The sequence below is a fragment of the Macaca nemestrina genome, chromosome 1 (genome assembly GCF_043159975.1).
Source record: "Macaca nemestrina isolate mMacNem1 chromosome 1, mMacNem.hap1, whole genome shotgun sequence".
Taxonomy (NCBI): domain Eukaryota; kingdom Metazoa; phylum Chordata; class Mammalia; order Primates; family Cercopithecidae; genus Macaca; species Macaca nemestrina.
This window is the reverse complement of record NC_092125.1, coordinates 1,160,039-1,185,890: the sequence shown is the minus strand read 5'-3', so window position 1 is coordinate 1,185,890 and position 25,852 is coordinate 1,160,039. Positions and strand designations below refer to the sequence as shown.

The window sequence follows — 25,852 nt, the reverse complement described above, 5'->3', positions numbered from 1 at the left end:
AAACTATTTAATGTTGATGATTTAGACATAAAATAAGCAATTATTATATATTAATAACATTTTTTCCCTGGCAATTGAGATTTTTTTTGCTTGATTCCAGACCTGTAACAGTCTCCTGTCCCTGGTGTGCTAAGGAAAAATTACTAGCATAATGATATATAAAAATGTATTGCTAAAAGAAGTTCAGAATTGACTGGAAGTGCTAATGTTAATATTAGATGCATCATGTGCTGTATATTTTTTAAAGCCTGCTTTTGCAACTCATAGTAATACCTAATGTGGACCCAAGAACAGCATGAAATCAGAGACAGTAAAAATCCCACTACCAAGATATTATTGCAAGCAAGAGAAAGTCATTCTGCAGAAAAGATCTGAGGACGATATAGGAATTTAGAAGTCAGAATTCAGAGATTTTTGAATTGACAGATTAAAATTCAAAAATACTCTGTGATAGGGCTAAAAAACATTTTTCGTATTGGGGATATAGCAACATAGAAAGTCCTACATTGAGGGTAGTAGAAGACTGTATATAAATAAACATGCCCACATACACGCACACACGCACACACACACATATAGATATTTCTTAATAAACAGTGTAAAGAGCATGGTTCAATCAGCATGGGATTGTAAAGCATACTTGGATGAAATTGGAAGTGGAAAGTTAGGTATTTTAAGCATCAACCACAAATCTAAAGTACTGCACATAGAAATAATTAGTACACTAAAAGGTATAGTATATCACAATCTAAAGACATGCATTTGTAGTGGTGAGTGTTCCGATACCTGGGTATCAGTGGAGATACGGGTAGTCTCCTGAACATCCCGTTGTAGGTCACTGGTAGCTGGATGTGTCCTTTAAACTTCTGTGGAAATTCATTTGAGAAGAAACACAACTTCTGTTGAGGAGTTCTTATGCTATAAGTAAAGTAAGCAAGACATTAATTAGACAAAATGAGGTAAAACTTTGTATTCACTTAGAGAGTTTAAGAGGCCATTAACCATTAGTCCCTATAGTGCCTAAGTAAATCCATTCTACTTAATAAGTTGCTACCTGACTTAGTAAGTTAACAAGTTGAAACTTATTTTAGGAAAAAAAAAAATATTCTTATATCTACATCAGATTCTCTTATGTAGACACATTACAGGATGAATGAGGAGTTAATGTAAGCAACATCATATTTTTGATCATTCTTTCTCCATGATTTGTGTTGCTTCTGTCCAAATTCCATGAGCTGTCCTCCAGATGACATTATGAGAGGCGTGGAAAAGGTCATTTTCCACTTGTTCCATCCACATGATTGCAGTTGTAACATACTGGGACTCAATTCATTTTCACATATGTATATGAGACTTAAATCATACCACATTTCAGGCCAGGTTATGTTTCTATAAGTATCCTATGCCTGCCTTGCCTTGCACCTACACTCAATCCTATCATCTACAGCGTTAGCACTGACAATGTTCTGGTGTCAATGAAAAATGTCCTCGAGAGTAACTTTCTACTTAAAAAAATGAATAGGAAAATTCCTTTCACATGTGTGTTCTCTCTGTTTCCACATTCAATGTCTATAGAATGTTATTAGTGTCTCTGGAAAGAAAACCAAACCTTCTGCCTTTCCAAGTGTTGAAAGATGTGGCTATTTTCAAAACCCCAACAATAATAAAGTTATTACATATGCTTGTTTTTTCAACGGATGTCTAAAAATGTATTGTTCCTTTTGTGGATGCCAGTTTCAATCACCCAACACACTATAGGAAGAAAAAGATAATCCAAAGCTTCCACCTCCTTCCCACTAAAATTGTAAGAATATATAAGAATTACATTTAAAATACAATTAACCCATTATATTAAAAACATGTACTAATATAATGTGTGTATTTTTATAAACTTCCTAAAATTATATTTCAAGCCTTATAATAAATTTCTTTTAAAAAATCCACAATGCCACTTGAAATTACCATTATTCATTGAATGTTTTGTTTTGACACTTTGGTTTTCTCAAGTGAAAAATACACGCACATACACATATATACATAGACATACCTACATTGAATGTAGTCAAATTAATTTTCTCATTCTTTGTTAGAAGCATGAATACAGTATTTAAGAATATCCTGAAAATTATGTTTTATTTCATGTATACATATAGTTTTATATTATACAAACCTTTCTAGTGATTTATCCTAAAAGTTATTGCAAAGGCAAAAATAAATGTTTCTATTAGGAACATTTTAAAATGATTGTATTAATAGGAAAACCTAGAAAAACACATTTTAATGAGGTAAATGTTTAAGTTAATTTTATCAAGTTAAATACTGTTGTATATTAAAGTGTTTAACAAAATATAAAAGTATCATAGCAAGCTTTAATGGGTGAAATTGATTACTTTGCCTTCCACAATTGGAAAATTTAAGACAACAACAATAATTGTTTTCAAAGATTTGGGTTGAATTTGACATAAAAACTATAGGTATAATAATGTTATAAATTTTAATAAGTATTAATATAACTTAAGAATGTGATATGATTTATTTATAGAATCTAAAAGAATCAGAATCTATCACACAACTTCAAAAACTGTCTACACATGGTAAAGATTGTTACACAAAAGGGAAATATTTTCACGTCTATATAACTCATTTATTTATATATAATATCAGTCTCAAAATGCATAATAGACTTCTTAAACTACTTAAATAGGCAGGTTTCTCTTAGATTCTGATTCTTAAATATACATATATGACAATCAAAATTTAAACATAGAATATTTTGTGATATTAAGTGATAATAACTTGTTTTAGATTTGATAATAGTATAATAATTATGTTTAAAAAGATGCATATTGCTAAATAAGTATGTTGAGGCAATTATGGATGCAAGAAGGTTATGTATAGGATTAATATAAAAATGTGCAGTGGGTAGAGACATGAAAATATTTCCCTTTTGTATAACAATGTTTGCCATGTGTAGACAATTTTTGAAGTTGTGCGATAGATTCACCAAGGTTGCTTTTGATATCCCCTCACTTCATATCCCATTTAATACCTCAAGAGGAATCTGCAAAATTTGGCATTTGGATCAGAATTCCACGATTTTCATAGACTACATAGAGATGCTTTAAAATCTTTCTTACAGTTTGTCTTGCCATAAGAAAACACGATATACTTTCTTACCTCCTTTTCAGTAAAGCTCAGAGAAAAAATGTCTTTGTATACATATTTCAAATTTCTGATCCCACAGAAATACAAACTACCATCAGAGAATACTATAAACACCTCTATGCAAATAAAAAAGAAAATCTAGAATAAATGAATAAATATCTGGCCACATACACCCTCCCAAGACTACAGTAGGAAGAAGTCAAATCCCTGAATAGACCAGGAACAAGTTCTGAAATTGAGACATTGATTAAGAGCCCACCAATCAAAAAAGGCCCAGGACCAGATGGATTCACAACCGAATTTTTTGCCAGAGGTACAAAGAGGAGCTGGTACCATTCATTCTGAAGCTATTCCGAACAACTAAAAAAGAGGGACTCTTTCCTAACTCATTTTATGAGGCCAGCATCATCCTGATTCCAAAACCTGGCAGAGGCACAACAAAAAAAAATAAAATAAAATTTCAGGCCAATATCCCTGATGAACATCAATGCGAAAATCATCAATAAAATACTGGAAAACTGAATCCAGCAGCATATCAGGGAGCTTATCCACAGCAAACAAGTCAGCTTCACCCTGGGATGCAAAGCTGGTTGAACATATGCAAATCAATAAATGTAATCCATCACATAAACAGAACCAATGACAAAAACCACATGATTATCTCAATAGATGCAGAAAAGGCCATTGATAAAATTCAGCACCCTTCATGCTAGCTCCTCTCAATAAACTAGGTATTGATGGAACATGTCTGAAAATAATAGGAGCTATTTATGACAAACCCATAGCCAATATCAAATTGAATGGGCAAAAACTTGAAACATTCTCTTTGAAAACTGGTACAAGACAAGGATGCCCTCTCTCACCACTCTTATTCAACATAGTATTGGAAGTTCTGACCAGGGCAATCAGGCAAGAGAAAGAAATAAAGGATATTCAAATAGGAAGAGAGGAAGTCAAATTGTCTGTTTTTGCAGATGACATGATTATATATTTAGAAAACTCCATCGTCTCAGCCCAAAAACTCCTTAAGCTGATAATCAACTTCAGCAAAGTCTCAGGATACAAAATGTGTAAAACTCACAGGCATTCCTATACAGCAATAACAGACAAACAGAGAGCCAAATCATGAGTGAACGCCCGTTTGCAACTGCGACAAAGAAAGTAAAATACCTAGGAATACAACTTAGAAGGGGTGTGAAGGACCTCTTCAAGGAGAACTACAAACCACTGCTTAAGGAATTAAGAGAGGGCAAAAACAAATGGAAAAAAAAATCCATGCTCATGCATAGAAAGAATCAATATTGTGAAAATGGCCATACTGCCCACAGTAATTTATAGATTCTATGCTATTCTCATCAGGCTACCATTGACTTTCTTCACAGAACTAGAAAAAACTACTTTAAGTTTCATATGGAACCAAAAAAGAGCCTGTATAGCCATGACATTCCTAAACAAACAAAAAGAACAAAGCTGGAGGCATGACGCAACCTGACTTCAAACCCTACTACAAGGCCCTGGTAACCCAAACAGCATGGTACTGGTACCAAAACAGATATATAGACTAATGGAACAGAACAGAGGCCTCAGAAATAACACCGCAAATCTACAACCATTTGATCTTTGACAAACCTGACAAAAACAAACAATGGGAAAAGGATTCCCTATTTAGTAAATGATGCTGGGAAAACTGGCTATCCATATGCAAAAAACAGAAACTGGACTCCTTCCTGACACCTTATACAAAAATTAACTCAAGATGGATTAAATATTTAAACATAAAACCTAAAACCATAAAAAACCTAGAAGAAATCCTAGGCAATACCACTCAGGACATAGGCATGGGAAAAGACTTCATGACTAAAACACCAAAAGCAATGCCACTGATACGTTGTGGATGTTGTGGATGCCCTTTGTGTATCATGAGTAGTAAAAGGCTGACTAGTATAAGGGCACAGTATGAAGCCGAACACAGTCCTTAACCATATATGAAATCTCATTAAATGATTGAGGAACTGCAATTGCAACACCTGGAAACAAAGAAAATTGTCTTTGATGCACCTCATGTCTTGGATGTGCACTTTGTGACTTGCTCTGGATGCAAGATGATTAAACATGAAGGCTTCCACATCCAAACAAATGCTTTAGATGTCATTACCTAGTCCCACCAATGTCCTGTTTCTTTGCCATGGTAGTGACAAAGTGAGTTTGGGAGCCAGTGAGTTTGTGACACAAGAAACAGGAATAAAGATAAAAATGGAAAAAAGAGTTGCACTTGACTCATACTCAATAGGTAATATAAATGAGAAATACCCCTATTTTGTAAGCCATTGAGATTTGGGAGTTGTAAACAAAGTAACTTACAGCGCCAGGGGTGTGAACCAACCATTTCACCAATAACAGTAATCTCATTCTTCATGATTATTTTGGAACTATCCATTCAATAGGTTGTTTAACAATATGATCAGGTATTTATTTACTGAAGGGGACATTCTGATAAAGAATTCCCCATACTGTTCCGATGGTAACCTGAGTAGTGTGTGTGGACACTGAATTGCAGATGTGAATCTGGTGATGCAGCTTTAGTATTTTTATGGTAAAAGGACCCACACTTGGCATGGGACTGAAACTATATAAAGTAGAGACAAAATATGGCAAATTAATTATTTAATCCACTGAATAAAATATTCTGTATTTGGAACACCAAATGTTAATCTGTAATTATTACACAAATCTGAGTTGAGTTTTAGTTATTTGCAGTGTAAAATGTTAATAATAATAATAATAATAATAATGAGTTAAAATGATTCTGCTCCTGCTGTTAATGATGTGTACACCGATTCCAAACTATTTGCATTTAATACAGAAACAGGTACAGGTAATGGAATAAAATATTCATTTACTCGTCAATGCATGGCCCTAGAGGAAAGAGGTATCATAGATGTTTCTTATGAATAATTGGCATATTGCTTTTGACAGACCCCTCAAACATCTATTACCTGTTTATAGGCTACTGAAATCCAAATGTACCTTTATCATCACCTGTATCAAAATACATATTGATACAAATCTAGAGATTTGATACAAAGCTAGAGAATGTCTAGAATGTTTTATATTTTTGAAACTGGACCTTATCAATTATAATATAAAGGAACAAGAATATATTTTAAAAGTGTTCCTCCAATCTTTTAAAAATTCCATTTTAATTGAAATCTCTACTATTTTGGGTAAAGCATGATTGCAACAAAATTTCAGATTACCTTTACTGATTTTTAAAAATTATTTATTTATTTAAATTTCTGTGTGTACATAGTAGGTGTATATATTTGTGGGGTACATGAGATGTTTAGATACAGGCATATGAAATAAGCACATCAGGGAAAATAGAATATTCATTCCCTCAAGCATTTATTTTGTTACAAATCATCCAATTATATTTTTTATTTTAAAATATGCAATTAAGTTATTATTGACTATAGTCACCCTATTTGCTGTGAAACAGTGGGTCTTATTCATTCCTTCTATTTTTTTGGTGCCCATTAACAATCCTCGCCTTCCCTGCCACTGCTCACTACCCTTCTTAGCCTCTGGTAACCACCTTCTAATCTCTTTGTCCACGAGTTCAATAGATTTGATTTTTAGATTCCACAAAGAAGTGAAAACATGTCATGTTTGTCCTTCTGTGCCTGGCTTATTTCACTTAACATAATGGTCTCCAGTTCTACCCATGGACACCATTCTTTTTTTTTATGGCTGAATAATACCCCATTGTGTATATGTACCACATTTTCTTTATCCAGTCATCTTAAATGAACACTTAGTTGACTTCTGAATCTTAGCTATTGTAAACACTGCTGCAACAAACATAGGAGTGCAGACATCACTTTGATATCTGCAGTAGGAATGCTGGATCATATGGAAACTCAAGTTTTAGTTTATTGAGGAACTTACAAACTGTTATCCACAGTGGTTGTACTAATTTGCATTCCCACCAACAGTGAACAAGGATTCCCTTTTCTCTGCATCCTTGCTAGCATTTGTTATTGCCTGTCTTTTGGATGAAAACCATTTTAACTGCGGTGAGGTAACATCTCATTGTAGTTTTGATTTGCATTTTTGTGATGATCAGTAATGTTGGGCACCTTTTCATATGCCTGTTTGCCATCTGTATGTCTTCTTTTGGGAAATGTCTCTTCAAATATTTTGCCCATTTTTTTTGTTCAAATTATTAGATTTTATTCTTATAGAGGTGTTTGAGCTACTCATATATATTCTGATTATTAGTTCCTTGTCAGAGGGTTTGCTTGCAAATATTTCTCCCATTTTTGAGTTTTCTCTTCACTTTGTTGATTGTAATCTTTACTCTGCAGAAGCTTTGTAACTTCATGTGATCTTGTTTGTCCATGTTTGCTTTGGTGGCCTGTGCTTGTGGGGCCTGTGCTTCTTGTGCTCGAGGAGCCTTTGCCCAGGCCAGTGTACTGGAGACTTTCCCCCAGAGCTTTCTTGTAGTAGTTTCATAGTTTGATTTCTTAGATTTAAGTCTTTAATTTATTTTGATTTGATTTTTGTGTTTGGCAAGAGATAGAGATATAGTTTCATTCTTCTGTTCGTGAATATTCCAGTTTCCCAGCACCATTTATTGAAGAGGCTCATTTCCCCAGTGTATGTTCTTTGCACCTTTGTCGAAGTTAAGTTTACCATAGGTGTGCAAATTTGTTTCTGAATTCTCTATTCTGCGCCATTGGTCTATGATCCTGTTTTTATACCAGTACCATGCTGTTTAGTTTACTATAGGTCTGCAGTATAATGTAAAGTCATGTAATTCCTCCCTTTTTGTTCTTTTTGCTTAGGATAGCTTTGGTTATTCTGGGTCTTTTGTGGTTCTATATAAATTTTGGGACTGTTTTTTCTATTTCTGTGGAGAATGTCATTGGTAATTTTAATAGGGATTGCATTGCATCTGTAGATTACTTTGGATAGTATGGGCATTTTAATAATACTGACTCTTCCCATCAATGAACATGAAATATTTTTCAATTTTTTGGTTTCCTATTCAAGTTTTTCTTCAGTGTTCTATAGTTTTCATTATAGAGATTTTTCACTTCTTTGGTTAATTCCTGGGTATTTAATTTTATATGTGGCTATTATAAATGGAATTATTTTAAAATTTTATTTATACAGTGTTCACTCATGGCATATAGTAATGCTACTGATTTTTGTATGTCGATATTGGATCCTGCAACTTTGCTAAATTTGTTTATGTTATTATAGTTTTCTTGTGGAGTATTTAGGTTTTTCCAAATATAAGATCATATCATCAGCAAACAAGGATAATTTGACTTATTTTTTTCCAATTCGTGTGTCCACTATGTCTTCCTTTTGTCTGATTGCTCCAGCTAGGACCATGAATACCGTGTTAAATAACAGTGGTGACAGCGGGTATTCGTGTCGTGTTCCAGATCTTACTGGAAAGGTTTTCAGTTTTTCCCCTTTCAGTATGATGTTAGTTGTAGGTCTGTCCTATATGGCTTTTAAAAATGTTTTGTTATGTTAACATAAAGATTCGTTCCTTCTATACCCAGTCTCTTGAGGGTTTTTATCATGAGGAAATAATGAGTTTTATCAAATGCTTTTTTAGCATCAGTTGAAATGATCATATGGTTTTTATCCTTCATTTTGTTGATATGATGTGTCACATTGATTGATTTGCATATGTTGAACTATGCTTGCTTCCCAGGGATAAATCTCACTTGGTTATGATGAATGATCTTTCTAATACGTTGTTGACTTCAGTGTGATGGTATTTTTGTGGAGGATTTTTGCATCAATATTCATCAGAGGTATTAGCCTGTAGTTCTCCTTTGTTTTTTTTTTTTTTTTTTTTTTTTTTTTTTTTTTTTAATATATCTTTGTCAGGTTTTGGTATCGGTGTAATACTGGCCTCATAGAATGAGTTTGGAAGTATTTTCTCCTGTTGTATTTTTTTTTGAACAGTTTGGGTAGGGTTGGTATTAATTTTTTTGTTTTGTTTTTAATGTTTGGTAGCATTCAGCAGTGAAGTGATTGTGTTTTGTGATTTTATTTATAGGTAACCAAATGGGTAATTCTTATTACAGCTTAAATTTTGTTATTTGTTATTGGTCTGTTCAGATTTTTGATTTCTTCCTCACTCAATCTTGGTAGGTTATGTGCATCTAGGAATTTGTCCATGTCTTCTAGAATTTCCAATTTATTTGCATATAGTTGCTCATACTAGTTGCTGATGAGCCTTTGAATTTCTTTAGTATCAGTGGTAATGCATCCTTTTTCATGTCTGATTTTATTTATTTGGATCTTCTCTTTTTTTCTCGTAGCCTGTCTAAAGGTTTCTCAATTTTGTTTAACTTTTATAAAAACCAACTTTTTGTTTCATTGATCTTTTGTATTTTTTATTTCAATTTCATAAAAAATAAAATTTATTTGTTCTTTGGTGATCTGATCTTTATTGTTTCTTTTCATTGATGAATTTTGAGTTTGGTTTGCTCTTGCTTTTCTAGTTCTTTAAGTTACATTGTTAAATTGTTTATTTGAAGTTTTCCTCCTTTCTGATGTAGGTATTTTTAGCTATAAACTGCCCAGTGAGTACTGCTTTTGATATGTTCCATAGGTTTTGATGTTTATTTCTATTATTATTTGTTTTGAGAAAATTTTCAATTTCCTTTTTTATGTCTTCATGGATCCACTGGTCATTTAGGAGCATATTGTTCAGTTTTTATGTATTTACATAGATTCCCATATTCCTCTTGTTATTTATTTCCACTTTTATTCAATCATGATCAGAGATGTTTGATTTTTTTTTTTTGAATGTCTTAAGACTTGTTTTGGGATTTAACATGTAGTCTATCCATGAGAATGATTCATATGCTAAGGAAAAGAACATGTATTCTGTAGCTCTTGGAGGAAATGTTCTGTAAATATAGATCCATTTGAACCCCAGTGCAAATTAAGTCTGAAGTTTCTTTGTTGATTTTCTGTCTGGAATATCTGTCCAGCGCTGACAGTGGGGTCATGACGTTTCCAGAAATTATTATATTGGGTCCTATCTCTCTTAAGCTCTAGTAATATTTCCTTTATGTATCTAGGTGCTCCAACATGTGTTGTGTGAGGGGCCCAGTGGGAAGCAATTGAATCGTGGGGGCAAATCTTTCCCATGCTGTTCTTGTGATAGTGAATAAGTCTCACGAGATCTGATGGTTTTATAAAGAGGAGTTCTCCTGCACGTTTTCCCTCTTTTTGCCTGCTGCCGTCTATGTAAGATGTGACTTGTTCCTCCTTTCCTTCCTCCATGATTGTGAAGGCTTCCCAGCTGTATATAACTGTAAGTTCATTAAACCTCTTCCTTTTGTAAATTTCTTAATCTCAGGTATGTCTTTATCAGCAGTGTGAAAATGGACTAATACATGAATTGACACCTTTATCGTTATATAGTGACCTTCTTTGTCTCTTCATATGGTTTATGTCTTGAAACCTATTTTGTCTGATCTAAGTATAGTGACTCCTGCTCTTTCTTGGTTGCCATTGGCTTGGAATATCTTTTTTCATGCTTTATTTTCAGTCTATGTGTGTCTTTATAGGTGATGTGTGTTTCTTGTAGGCAACAGATCCATGGGTCTTGTTTTCTCATAAATTCAGCCAGTCTATGTCTTTTGAATGGAAAGTTTAGTCCATTTACATTTAATGTTGTTCTTGATAAGTAAGGACATAATTCTGCCATTTTTTGGTTGATTTATAGTTGTTTTGTGGTCTTCTCTTTCTTCTTTCCTTCCTGTCTTCCTCTAATGAAGGCGATTTTCTCTGGTGATATGATTGAGTTCTTGCTTTTTATTTTTTTGTGTATCCTTTATATGTTTTATGGTTTCAGGTTACCATGAGGCTTCCAGACGCTATCGTATAACTCATTATTTTAACCTGATAACAACTTGACACTATTTGCATAAACAAATAGGCAAAAAGAATTCTAATAAAAAGTCTATGCCTTAGCTTCAGACCCCTGCTTTTTAGCTTTTTGTTATTTTTATTTATATCTTACTGTGTTGACTATGCCTTGAAGAATTGTTGTAGTTGCTATTTTTCATTGGTTAATTGTTTAGTTTTTCTGTTTAGGATAAGAATAGTTTGCACACCACAGTTACCGTGTTATAATAGTCTGCAATTTTCTGTGTATTACTATTACCAGTGAATTTTATACCTTCAGGTGATTATTTATTGCTCATAAATGTCCTTTTCATTCTGACTGAAGTATTCCCTTTAGCATTTCTTGTGGCAGAGTCCTGGTATTGATGAAATCCATTAGCTTTTGTTCTTCTGAGAAAGTTTTTATTTCTCCTTCATATTTGATGGATATTTTTGCTGGATATAATATTCTAGTGTAAAAGTATTTTTCCACCTCCAACATTTTAAGTATGTCATGCCCCCTCTCCTGCTATGTAAGGTTTTCACTTAAAAGTATACTTCCAGACATGTCAGAGTTCCCTCGCATGTTCTTTGTTTGTTTTATCTTGCTGATTTTAGTATTATTCTTCTTTTGTTTTAATCCTTGACCTTTGAGAGTTTGATTATTAAATGCTTTCACATAGTCTGCTTTGGGTCAAACCTGATTGGTGTTCTTTAACCTTTGTATTATTGATATCATTCTCTAGGTTTTATAAGTTGTCTGCTATTATTTCTTTGGATAAATGTTCTACCCCTCTTTGTCTACCTCTTCTTTAAGGCCAATAAGTCTTAGAAATATAAAGGCAAATATCCTTTTGAAGCTATTTTCTAGATCCTATTGTCATGGTTCATTGGTTTTTATTCTTTTTTCTTTTGTTGCCTCTGACTATGTGTTTTCAAATTCACTAATTCTTTCTTCTGCTTGATCCATTCTGCTATTAATAACTCTGATGCATTCTTTAGTATCTCAATTGCATTTTTCTGCTCCAGTATTTCTGCTTGATTCTTTTTAATGATTCAATCTCTTATTTAAATTTATCTGATAGAATTCTGAATTCTTTCTCTGGATTATCTTTCATTTCTCAGAGTTTCCTCAACAGAGCTATTTTGAATTCTCTATCTGAAGAGTCACATATATCTGTTTATTGAGGATTGTTCCCTGCTGCCTTACAGTGTTTATTTTGTGAAGTGATATTTTCCTGGATGATGATGATGTGATAGATGTTCTTCAGTGTCAGGGCAATGAATGGTTAGGTATTTACTGTAGTCTTCACTGTCTGGGCTTATTTGTTGCCATCCTTCTTGGGAAGGCTTTTCAGATATTTGAAAGCCCTTAGGTGTTATAATCTAAGCTGTAGCTACTTTAGGGGGCACTGCAAGTCCAGCAGTGCTGTGGTTCTTATGGACTCATAAGTGTGCTACCTTGATGGTCTTGGACAAGGTTTGAGAGAATTCTTTGGATTTCCAAGCAGAATCTCTTGTTCCCTTCCCTTACTTTGTCTCAAACATACAGGACTCTCTCTCTGTCTGTGTGTGTTTGTGTGTGTGTGTGTATATATATACATGTATATATATGTGTGTGTGTATATATACAGATATATATATATACACACACACAGAGATATATATATATCTGTTCTGAGACACCTAAAGCTGGGGGTGGAATGACACAATTACCCTTGTGGCCACCACCACTCTTACCATACTGGGTCAGACCTGAAGACAGCACAGCACTGTGTCTTCCCAAAACCTGCCCTAACCTGGTTACTGCTTATGTTCACTCAAGGCCCTGTGATTCTACAATCAGCAGATGGCAAAGCGAGCAAGACGTGTGTCCTTCCCTTCAGGGTGAGATCCCCTAAGCCCCGATTGGTCCAGTAGTGCCATCTGGGAGTCAGGGACTAGAGCCAAAATCCTTGGAAGTCTACCTGGTGTTCTATTGTATTACGGCTGAGCTGGCACTAAAACCACATGATGGCATACTTCCCAATCTTTGCCCCTGTTTCCAAAGGAGGAGGAGCCTCACCCCATAGCCACCACCACCTCAGGCCACGAAGAGTACTGCCAGACTCCCACCAATGTTGTCTTAAGGCCCATGGTCTCTTAAGTCAGCATGTGGTGAATTTTGCTTGGCCTGGGACTCATCCTTGAGGGCTGTGGGCTCCCCTCTGGACTAGGGCAGGTCCAGAAATTCTGTTCAAGAGTCTAGTCCTAGAACTGGAGACACCAAGATCCCACTTGGTGCTCTAACCCCTGTGGGTGTGCTGGTACCTAAGGTACATGACAAAGTCCCCTTTATTTTCCCTCAGCTTTTCTCTAGCAAAAGGAGTTTTTGCCCCATAGCCACCACAGCTGGTTATGTGCTGAGTCTCACCTGAATGCAGCATGTCTCAGAGATTCACCCAAGGACCGCTGTATTAGTCAGGGTTTTCTAGAGGTACAGGACTAATAGGATAGATGTATTTATGAAGGGGAGTTTATTAAGGAGTATTGACTCACATGATCACAAGGTTAAGTCCAGCAATAGGCCATCTGCAAGCTGAGGAGCAAGGAAACCAGTCTGAGTCTCAAAACCTCAAAAGTGGGGAAGCCAACAGTGCAGTCTTCAGTCTGTGGCCAAAGGCCCAAGATTCCCAGGCAAACCACTGGTGTTGGTCCAAGAGTCCAAGAACTAAGTAATTTACAGTTCAATATTCGAAGGCAGGAAGCATCCAGCATGGGAGAAAGATGGAGTCCAGAAGACTTAGGCCAGTCTAGTCTTTCCATGTTCCTTGGCCTGCTTTAATCCTAGCCATGGTGGCAGCTGATTAGATGATGCCCACCCAGATTAAGGCTGGGTCTGCCTCTCCCAATCCACTGACTCAAATGTTAATCTCCTTTGGCAACACCCTCACAGACACACCCAGGAAGAATACTTTGCATACTTCAATCCAATCAAGGTGACACTCAGTGTTAACCATCACACCCTCGATGTAGTATCTGCTAGGTGCTGCTCGTTATTCAGGGCCGAGGGGCTCTTTAGTTTGCAGATGATGAATGTAGCCAGAACTGGGTCCTTTCCTTCAAGGCAAAGGGTCCCCTTCTGACCCAGGGTGTGTCTAGAAGTGTCATCTGGGAGCTAGGGCTTGGAATGGAGGCCTCATAAATCTGACCTGTCCCCTATTCTGCTGTGGCTTGGCTGGTATTCTAGACGCAAGACAAAAGCTCCCTACTCTTCCCTCTCCTCTCCTCAAGCGGAAGGAAGCGGTTTCTTTTGGAGCTTAGAGCTGAGCAGCCTGGGGTTAGGGGAGTGATGCCAGCACTCCCTTGGCCACCCCGTCTGGTGTCTCAGTACATGACATGCCCCTCAGTCCACTGTCTTTGGGCCTAGTTCAGCTGTAGGACTCACCTACGAGTTGCTGTCCTTATGGCTTAGATGGCCTTTCAAGTTTGCTTGGAGACACAGAGTGCTGTAGTCCTTGGTGGGGAGGTTGCAGGCCCTCAAATTTAGAGCACTGTGATTGGTTCCCCTCTGGCTAGGGCTGCTTTAAATGCTCCCTTTGTGGGCAGGTGTCAGTTGAGTTTGGTCCAGTTTTCCTTTTTGCTCTAACAGGACAGCAGTGAGTTCATTGCCTCACAATTGCTGTGTTCTCCCTCCCTTGGCACCCAGAGATGATCTCCGCATCATGCCACGTTGATGGCGGGTGGGGTGGGCTGATGTTCATGATTCAGGGCTGTTTTTAATCCCTTTAGTCCTTCTTTCAGTGATATGAAACCAGGTACTGTGAGTGCTCACCTGATTTTTCATTCTTAGAAAGGTGGTGGTTTGTTTGTAGAGAGTTGTTGACTTGGTGTCCTTGCAGGGGAATGGTTGTTGGAGCTTTCTATTTCATCATCTTGCTCAGCCCTCCCTCTATGGAATTTTTTTATTTTATTTTATTTTTTATTTTTTTATTTTTTTTTATGACGGGGTTTCACTGTGTTGCCCAGGCTGGTGTTGAACTTCTGTACCCAAGTGGTCCTCCTTCCTCAGCTGAGTAGCTGGGATTACAGGCCCACTCCATTTTACCTAGCTTTACTGATGTTTATCATTATCTATGTAGCAATCCAGCTAAGGAATTTTTGATAACTTTTGTTTGCAATTTTAATCAACCTAATTGCATTATACAATTATATATTAGACAGATGTTAAGGCTGCTTAGTCCCACTTCATTTCTCACAAAATAATTCATTTGATATCTAAAGATTTTGCAAATAACTGTGTGGATCTCTTTAAACATATTCCATTATATCATGGTTTACACAAGTCATGTTAAACCCCTGTAATTCTTTATCTTGGGAAGTAAGCATGGTAAGGGAATTAGAAGAATTCCACAGCAGTGTCCAATTAGGCATTTTTCTCACCTGAAACCTTTGTTTATAGTGGAAATCCTACTTGAGAGGATTCCAAATGATGCAATTACCATGGGAAAATAAAATCCCAATGTTTATAAATTCCTGGATTTAAAGTACTTTGTTTTGTATTTTTTTCTAGTGCATATGTAAGTGCTTAAACATAGAAGATATTTCTTATTTAAGGACATATTTTCTTATTTTAAACATTCTATTTATGTTTTGGCTCCCAGTGAAGGGAGATGAAATTGTATTTGATAAGTTCCTAGTCTTTTTGCACAAAAAATTAATCACTAGGCGGGTAAGTAGCTATAAAACATGAATGATTCTGAACTCATAATTTCAAATGGATATGTTAAGAACATCTCAATACCTAAACTTCTATAGAATATCTGAATGATTAAATTTCAGTTTAAATCTAAATTTCATATCTAAATCTTAAAGATTTAAAGAATCTCTGCTACTTTTAAGATCTTACATATCATGATGATTCTGTTACTTGGACAGATTATCTTTCTAACCTGGCTGTATCTACAAAGGGCTATGGAAATAATCATTTTTATTGAATTTAATTGCATTAATATCAATCAAAGATAAAATTCAACTTTATTTCTATTTTTTACTTAATTTTTTCAGCATCTTACATTTTCATTAAACATGGGCAATTTCCTCCAAATAATGGTAAGGTAATAGAACCTTATCACCTTAAGATAGATATGGTGGCTATGAAAGACAAATCATGACTGTGGCTAATTGTTATCTAGAAATTCTTATAAAACAAGGAGTTATCAAAAGTTGCCTAAATGCCAAATTATTGTCGAATTAAATATACATTCTTCTATTTTAAACTTCTTTGTGAAAGCAGTCTATTATAGGTTCCTTCTATTAACATATTTTACATTTTGATTGATTATCTATGTCCTACTTTTGAAACCCAATCTTTTTGAAATCCTCACCTTTATTTTATGGTATCTCTATTTTAATTTTTAAATATTAACACTAAAATACTAGCACCTATATTCATAATCTATTAATGTGCTAAAAAGTAAAATATATAGCAGAGGTATCAATAAATAAATGACATTTTAAACTTTTGTCATTATCTTTTTCATACTATGTCAGGCAGGAAGCTTAGGGATCATCTACATTTTAAGTTAATGAATATTTATTTGCTTACCAAAAAGAAAATTACTAGAAAATAGAAACTTTGAAATTAAATCTAGCACTTTTGAAGACACAATGGAATGCAAAGAGGAAGAGAAGGAGGAAAGAAGAAAAATGAAGAGAGGGAAGTGGAGGAGGGGAGGGGAAAAGAGAGAAAGAAAGAGAAAGAATAGGATGGAAGGAGATAAATAGTGTGAGCAAACTGCTCAGAAATTTAGAATGCATAGTGAAGACAATAGAAATCATGTAAATGTTTCTTAGCATTAACTCTGGTCCACCCATTTTCTTAAAGAAATGTCATATGTAAATACGTTTTTCTTTCAAGGTGAGGATTGTAATTTGAATTTTTGAGAGAGCAAAGCAAAAGTCGCAGAATATAAGCAGACCTATAATCATGAGCCTGTAACTGGCAGAGTGAGATTACAAATAAAAATATGTCTAACAGAAAACCCTGCTTTCTGATAATGCTGTCTGTAGTACGTTTATACTGGCTACCAGTTTATGATTATAATGTAAGTATTTCTGAACAGTACAGAACAATTAGCTGGTTCCTGCGGTTTATTAGTGGCATAGAAAGAGAAGAAAGTGATGGAAAATTTAAAATACTGGCAAAATCTACAAAAGCTCCGAAAATTAGAGAAAATCATATAAAAAGAGCAGTCTTTGGTACCGGGAATTAACAAGTGTGTTAAAAGGAAAAATAACTTGTCTTCCACTCAGCCACCTATGTGCAAAGAATAACCATCCACCCTTGACAATCCACAATAGTGGCATCATAATGGCTCTTTTGAGGCAAAGGTTTAGTCTCTAGCACTGGCAAAATGGATGGAAACATGTGGTTCAATTGCTTTCAAAGCCATTTAATTTCCGTAGTTAGATCTGGAACTAATCAATTTTCCTGATTTATTACAAGAAATAGTTTATGTTTTAATCACATTGTTTGATCAATTTATAATCTAACAAGTATATATTGCTTTTTAACATATTTAACAAGTGTATATTGTTATATATACTTGTTAAACAATTTAACAAGTATATATTGACCTTTAACATATTTCATGAATGAAAAATATTTGGGATAGATGGCTTATAATCTCAATTTTGCAAGTGATAAATTAAGCTAAATGATAGCTTAGAGTGTGTTCAGCACTTCATTCAAAACATGCAGCCATTAAATGTGGAAAACAAAACCTGGGTACTGAATCTTGACTCCACTAAATCTCATTCTCCATCCATAAAGGTACTACTACCAACATATTTAATAATGTCTGATCTCTATGAGTGAATAAATAGAAACATGATAAAAATTTACTGCTTCAAGCAGTGTATACTAGTTATAGGAATAAGAACTTGAATGATAAATAAGGCTTTACCCGCAGGTATAAATTGTAATGGGGCAGTATACATGTTAAGGGGCATAGTAATGACCACGTTGCTATAAAATACAAAAGATGGCATTACAGGGACTGGAGTGGTTGTCATGGCATAAGGTAGTTGTGGGATTGGAATTTTTGCTTAGTTTTGGGAGGATTTTCATAGATTTTTGGGGGAATATATTAAAGTAGGAAAAAGTGAGGGATCCAGATGGGAAGGCATTGTGAGAATAGGTATATTTAGGTGAAAATTCAGACATTTATCTTACAGCATGAGATTTTTAACAAAGTATTCACATGAAAATAGTATTTGCACCGCAGGTGCTATTGTTTGTTTTAATTCCAGTTAATCAAGAATTGCCACACATGCTAAGGATAAAGCTGTTGGATGTCATGAACTAAGGAGCATGTTGCTATTTTATTTTAGTGTCCACATACTCAGCTGTTTAGATTAATGTAGTTAAACCCTGCTACTATTGTTTTTATTTTTCCATTTTCTTTTTGTAATATTTATAATGAGAATGAATATCTATTGATTTACTCTACTGTCTAACGGTGTGTTTCTCTGTATTGATTATCCAAAGTATTATGTTAAATGTTTAAATGCAAGTACACTTAGTTTGTGGAACACATTATTCTTGAAACTTTAACGTGAAAATATATTCGTAACTTAGCATTCACTAGTAACCACCATCCTGATCATTTTATAAACCATCAGAACATCATTTTATTATATGACCTTTATGATGTATAGATTACTGGAAAAGAGCTGATGGTATTAAATCACAAAATATTTGAAAAGAAACCTAGGAATCAGTAATTTGACTAACTGTACTAAATAGTAGGTTGGCTTAATAAGAAAAAAATTCTTTAACGCTTTAATACGACTTTTTGATTCCCCATACTTTTCAAGAGAAGGATCGAGACCATTTCTTGAAAGAATGTTTTTCTCATGCTGAAGAACTCATCAAGTGATAGAGGACATAGGTGGTTGCATATTTGAACAAAGCCTTTCCTGTTTTGAGATGAAGGTGCACATCAGTATGTGGGACAGTAGCAGGAGAGAATTTCTGGAGAAAACACTGCGACCCAGGGCATCGTCATCATCAGGAGTCAATAATCACATGGATATTCTCCATTTCCCCATTCTTGAAAGTTGGGGGAAGGCCCAAAGAATGGATGCTAATAATATTTGTGGGGAAATTATATGTAAAATGTTTGCTATATATTGAAAATTGTAGGTATATAAAGCAAGAAAAATAGCTAAAAATACAAAATCAATTTAGAATTAGCTTCTACTAATCAACACAAAGCCCATTCACACATGTGTCTATAGTAATGTGTCCGTGATCAGTTCTTATCATTTAAACAGACTTGCTTCCAGAGCTTTGCTGTGTTTTAGAGATAAAAGTTCTGAAGTCAATGGGAACGTGCAGAGATGGAGCAAGAAATTCAGTCTAATTAGTTCTCTTTCACTGGGAAGTCATCACTAAAAGTGCTGGTAAACCGCTAATGAAGTGACCTTTCTTTTCAACCTGTTTTACACAGAAGGGCCTGTATCCAGCGTATATTTAGAAGTTGGAAAAATTTGTCTGACTATTTTACATCGTGTAACATTAAATCAAACAAGAGAAATATCATTTGATGAATTTAAGTCTAATGAAGTCACCGTTTTTTCAGAGATTTTCATATATGATGGACTGTGTTGTTAATGGGCTAACTTCCAAATAGCTCAGTCTGAATTGTTCAATGGTTTTATATTTACATGCTTTTAAAATTTTACCTCTGAAGATTCCAGTGATGACAAGTTTGGAGAACCGCACCGTCACTGAATTCATTCTCCTGGGTCTGCTGCAATACACCCCAACTCACTTCTGTCTCTTTGCACTTATCACCACGATGCTTCTTGCCACACTGGCTGGAAACAGCCTCCTGATCCTGCTCATCCTGGCTGATCCTCATCTTCACACCCCGATGTATTTTTTCCTTTGGCAGCTGTCTCTCATTGACATCCTGTTCACACTTGCCATTGTCCCTAAGACGGTGTCTGACTACCTTCTGCACAACACCATCATCTCTGTTCCTGGCTGTGGGACCCAAATTTTCCTGGGATTGGCTCTAGGTGGAACTGAGTGTACCTCCTGGGCCTCATGTCCTATGACCGATATGTTGCCGTCTGCAAGCCTCTACACTACCCACTCCTCATGAACTGGTCCCTCTGCAGGCAGATGGCTGTTGGCTCATGGATGAGTGGTGCTTTCAATGCCACACTACATACTGTCTACACCTTAAGATTCCCCTTCTGTGGACCCAGAGAAATCCATCATTTCTACTGTGAACTTCCCAGTGTCTTGCATCTCTCCTGTGAAGACACCCTGACTTATGAGACAGGGGTGTTGGTCAGTACCACCATTCTGCTTCTTATTCCATTCCTGGTTATCCTGTCCTCCTACACACTTATCCTGGTCACCATTATCCAAATGACTTCTGCTGAGGGCCAGAAGAAAGCATTCTCCACCTGCTCATCTCATTTGACAGTGGTCAGCTTATATTATGGTGCCATCATTTTTATGTATATGAGGCCAATCTCTTCCCATGCTTCAGGCCAAGATAAAGTGGTGTCTGTCTTCTACACCATTGTGACACCCATGCTCAACCCCGTGATCTACAGTCTTCGAAATAAGGATGTAATGGGGGCCCTGGGAAAAATCCTGTGGAAGTGTTAATACGTTCTGAAGTGTGACTGTAAAGATTCAAGAGTGTTGTCAGGCGGGGTCTAAAATGTCTTACTTTCCTTTAGAATGTTTTTGTTACTGCCCTTCACAGGCCAAATAAAGGTTCTCAATCACTCTTTCATCACAGACACTTTTTGTCCTCTTAAGATAAAATAAGGACTGTGGTTTGCATCTTCAAAGCTTAGTTTTTTAATGTGGAAAACCAAATGTTTATTTTCAAATAAGAATACACTTTTGAGTGTCTTGGAATGAACAGTTCTATGAACTTTTAGTTTGAGATAATTTTCTTTGCCAGGGAGTTGAAACATTTTCTATTTCAAAACTTTGACACACGTTCCACATTACCATTAATTCAATTATGGGGGATGTGTAGACAGTAAGAGCAAAGAGTTATGACCTGGAATAAATATTGTATTAGCATGCATTTTCAAAATGACACATATTTTAGGGAATAATGCTCACTTTTGTTAATAGACATTTTTTTATCAGAAATTTCCAGAAAAATGAGAAAAAGATATAATACCTTATACTAAAATTTTTAAAGATACCACTCAAATTGTGCAAAAGATTAAATATTTCAGCCAAATCCATAATGTATATATTATATAAACATTAAAAATAAGAGAAGCAAGAGCAAACACATTCGAAAGCTAGCAGAAGGCAAGAAATAACTAAGATCAGAGCAGAACTGAAGGAGATAGAGACACAAAAAACTCTCCAAAAAATCAATGAATCCAGGAGTTGGTTTTTTGAAAAGATCAACAAAATTGACAGACCGCTAGCAAGACTAATAAAGAAGAAAAGAGAGAAGAATCAAATCGACGCAATTAAAAATGATAAAGGGGATATCACCACCGACCCCACAGAAATACAAACTACCATCAGAGAATACTATAAACACCTCTACGCAAATAAACTGGAAAATCTAGAAGAAATGGATAATTTCCTGGACGCTTACACTCTTCCAAGACTAAACCAGGAAGAAGTTGAATCCCTGAATAGACCAATAGCAGGCTCTGAAATTGAGGCAATAATTAATAGCCTACCAACCAAAAAAAGTCCAGGACCAGATGGATTCACAGCTGAATTCTACCAGAGGTACAAGGAGGAGTTGGTACCATTCCTTCTGAAACTATTCCAATCAATAGAAAAAGAGGGAATCCTCCCTAACTCATTTTATGAGGCCAACATCATCCTGATACCAAAGCCTGGCAGAGACACAACAAAAAAAGAGAATTTTAGACCAATATCCCTGATGAACATCGATGCAAAAATCCTCAATAAAATACTGGCAAACCGGATTCAGCAACACATCAAAAAGCTTATCCACCATGATCAAGTGGGCTTCATCCCTGGGATGCAAGGCTGGTTCAACATTCGCAAATCAATAAACATAATCCAGCATATCAACAGAACCAAAGACAAGAACCACATGATTATCTCAATAGATGCAGAAAAGGCTTTTGACAAAATTCAACAGCCCTTCATGCTAAAAACGCTCAATAAATTCGGTATTGATGGAACGTACCTCAAAATAATAAGAGCTATTTATGACAAACCCACAGCCAATATCATACTGAATGGGCAAAAACTGGAAAAATTCCCTTTGAAAACTGGCACAAGACAGGGATGCCCTCTCTCACCACTCCTATTCAACATAGTGTTGGAAGTTCTGGCTAGGGCAATTAGGCAAGAGAAAGAAATCAAGGGTATTCAGTTAGGAAAAGAGGAAGTCAAATTGTCCCTGTTTGCAGATGACATGATTGTATATTTAGAAAACCCCATTGTCTCAGCCCAAAATCTCCTTAAGCTGATAAGCAACTTCAGCAAAGTCTCAGGATACAAAATTAATGTGCAAAAATCACAAGCATTCTTATACACCAGTAACAGACAAACAGAGAGCCAAATCAGGAATGAACTTCCATTGACAATTGCTTCAAAGAGAATCAAATACCTAGGAATCCAACTTACAAGGGATGTAAAGGACCTCTTCAAGGAGAACTACAAACCACTGCTCAGTGAAATAAAAGAGGACACAAACAAATGGAAGAACATACCATGCTCATGGATAGGAAGAATCAATATCGTGAAAATGGCCATACTGCCCAAGGTAATTTATAGATTCAATGCCATCCCCATCAAGCTACCAATGAGTTTCTTCACAGAATTGGAAAAAACTGCTTTAAAGTTCATATGGAACCAAAAAAGAGCCCGCATCTCCAAGACAATCCTAAGTCAAAAGAACAAAGCTGGAGGCATCACGCTACCTGACTTCAAACTATACTACAAGGCTACAGTAACCAAAACAGCATGGTACTGGTACCAAACCAGAGATATAGACCAATGGAACAGAACAGAGTCCTCAGAAATAATACCACACATCTACAGCCATCTGATCTTTGACAAACCTGAGAGAAACAAGAAATGGGGAAAGGATTCCCTATTTAATAAATGGTGCTGGGAAAATTGGCTAGCCATAAGTAGAAAGCTGAAACTGGATCCTTTCCTTACTCCTTATATGAAAATTAATTCAAGATGGATTAGAGACTTAAATGTTAGACCTAATACCATAAAAATCCTAGAGGAAAACCTAGGTAGTACCATTCAGGACATAGGCATGGGCAAGGACTTCATGTCTAAAACACCAAAAGCAACGGCAGCAAAAGCCAAAATTGACAAATGGGATCTCATTAAACTAAAGAGCTTCTGCACAGCAAAAGAAACTACCATCAGAGTGAACAGGCAACCTACAGAATGGGAGAAAATTTTTGCAATCTACTCATCTGACAAAGGGCTAATATCCAGAACCTACAAAGAACTCAAACAAATTTACAAGAAAAAAACAAACCACCCCATCAAAAAGTGGGCAAAGGATATGAACAGACATTTCTCAAAAGAAGACATTCATACAGCCAACAGACACATGAAAAAATGCTCATCATCACTGGCCATCAGGGAAATGCAAATCAAAACCACAATGAGATACCATCTCACACCAGTTAGAATGGCGATCATTCAAAAGTCAGGAAACAACAGGTGCTGGAGAGGATGTGGAGAAATAGGAGCACTTTTACACTGTTGGTGGGATTGTAAACTAGTTCAACCATTATGGAAAACAGTATGGCGATTCCTCAAGGATCTAGAACTAGATGTACCATATGACCCAGCCATCCCATTACTGGGTATATGCCCAAAGGATTATAAATTATGCTGCTATAAAGACACATGCATACGTATGTTTATTGCAGCACTATTCACAATAGCAAAGACTTGGAATCAACCCAAATGTCCATCAGTGACAGATTGGATTAAGAAAATGTGGCACATATACACCATGGAATACTATGCAGCCATAAAAAAGGATGAGTTTGTGTCCTTTGTAGAGACATGGATGTAGCTGGAAACCATCATTCTTAGCAAACTATCACAAGAACAGAAAACCAAACACCGCATGTTCTCACTCATAGGTGGGAACTGAACAATGAGATCACTTGGACTCAGAAAGGGGAACATCACACACCGGGGCCTATCATGGGGAGGGGGGCGGGGGAGGGATTGCACTGGGAGTTATACCTGATGTAAATGACGAGTTGATGGGTGCAGCACACCAACATGGCACAAGTATACATATGTAACAAACCTGCACGTTATGCACATGTACCCTAGAACTTAAAGTATAATAATAATAAATAAATTAAAAAAAAAAAAGAAAAAAAAATAAAAATAAAAAAATAAAAAAATCAGTTAGATATGTGTATCTGTCTGTTACATAGGTATGTGTGTGTACGTGTCTTTAATTCATCCCATTTAATTTTATTAGATGTGTTAGGCAGATTAATAAAAACTAGCAAATTGAATACTATTTGTAGGCACATTGTAACTATGCACTTGCTCAATATTAGTTTACACAATATAGAAATATAGAACACATCAAGAGAATGATACTTTTAGAAGTCCAAATAAATAGCATTGCACTCTTTTCCCAATCAACTGATGATGACCAAATCCGTGAAAATATCTGGAGTTTCCCCAGACCTCTCCCCACGCTGGCCTTAGGCTGTCTGGGACTATTTTTGACTCTCCCTCTATTGCCCTAGTCTCAGGGAGCTTTGCCAGGTGAACACAAACAAAACAACACATATAGGAGTTCACCTCCACATAGAGAAGCCTAGAGCCATGGGTGCAGGTGTGTCTCCACCAACATGCCTGAAATATCCAGTGCAGTATTGAGGGGTAAGTGTGCGCTTTTCTACAGAAAGTCCTCTTGCAAACTTGCTGACTGGGGCGTGTGACACTGCCCAGAGATTAGCAAGCCGATAAGATATTGAATCTAACTTTGTTTTTAGGAAGAAACATGCAAATGCTTTAGTAGAACTTTAATTACAGTTAATAAAGTATTGCCTTTTAGCAAGTACTGGAATAAGTGACTGATGGTTTCCACATCTCATTGATTCACTCCACTGGTGTTTAATATGCACTAAATTGTCACATACCGTTCTTTAAAAATAAGGAGCGAGATGGCCATTTGTGAACCTTTTTAAACAAAAATATTTCTTTGTGCCTAAAACATACCTTGCCTTCAAATCTAAGAAGTTTTGTGATAAAAAATCATCTGTATTTGAAGTGGTTGATGTGAGGCATAAAATGAAATTCTTACCTGAAATATGAGGAATAAGACGGAATCTGCCCTTAATAGTCCCACATTCGTGAAATACAGACATATTCAACTTGACAGTGGGTGATGAATGCTAAAATAACGTAGAACCACAAATGGTAGAAGAGTTTATTAGGCCCAATCAAGGAAATTTATGTATCAAAGTGTATTCAAGAAGAGACTTAAAAGACAGATAGGGTTTAATGCGTTGCACTACGCAGGAAAGGGAATTCCAGGACTAGAGGTAAAGGAGATTTTTTACATGGTATAACATGTGAGGAGCCAGCTACAGAATCTCTGAATAGAGGAGCAGGTAGCAGCAAATTGGAGAATGTTCACAACTTGGTGTTATTCAAATGGAGTTTCTGCTCTAAGACCTGGAGATGTTTCCATATAGGTGAATTGTATAGTCATGGACATTT

General features: G+C 35.9%; 1 protein-coding gene across 3 annotated transcripts in view; it reads left to right on the top strand.

The window, feature by feature from the left end:
• LOC105474765 (olfactory receptor 2L8) overlaps positions 1-25,852 on the top strand; it is a 240,005-nt gene that overhangs the window by 878 nt on the left and 213,275 nt on the right. The window contains exon 2 of one of the 3 annotated variants that reach the window (XR_011609903.1): positions 18,955-21,475. The exons of the other annotated variants lie outside the window; for them this stretch is intronic. The gene's annotated coding sequence lies outside the window, so the exon portion shown is untranslated. Of the gene's footprint in view, positions 1-18,954; positions 21,476-25,852 lie in introns of those variants that run through there. 3 annotated transcript variants of the gene reach the window in all.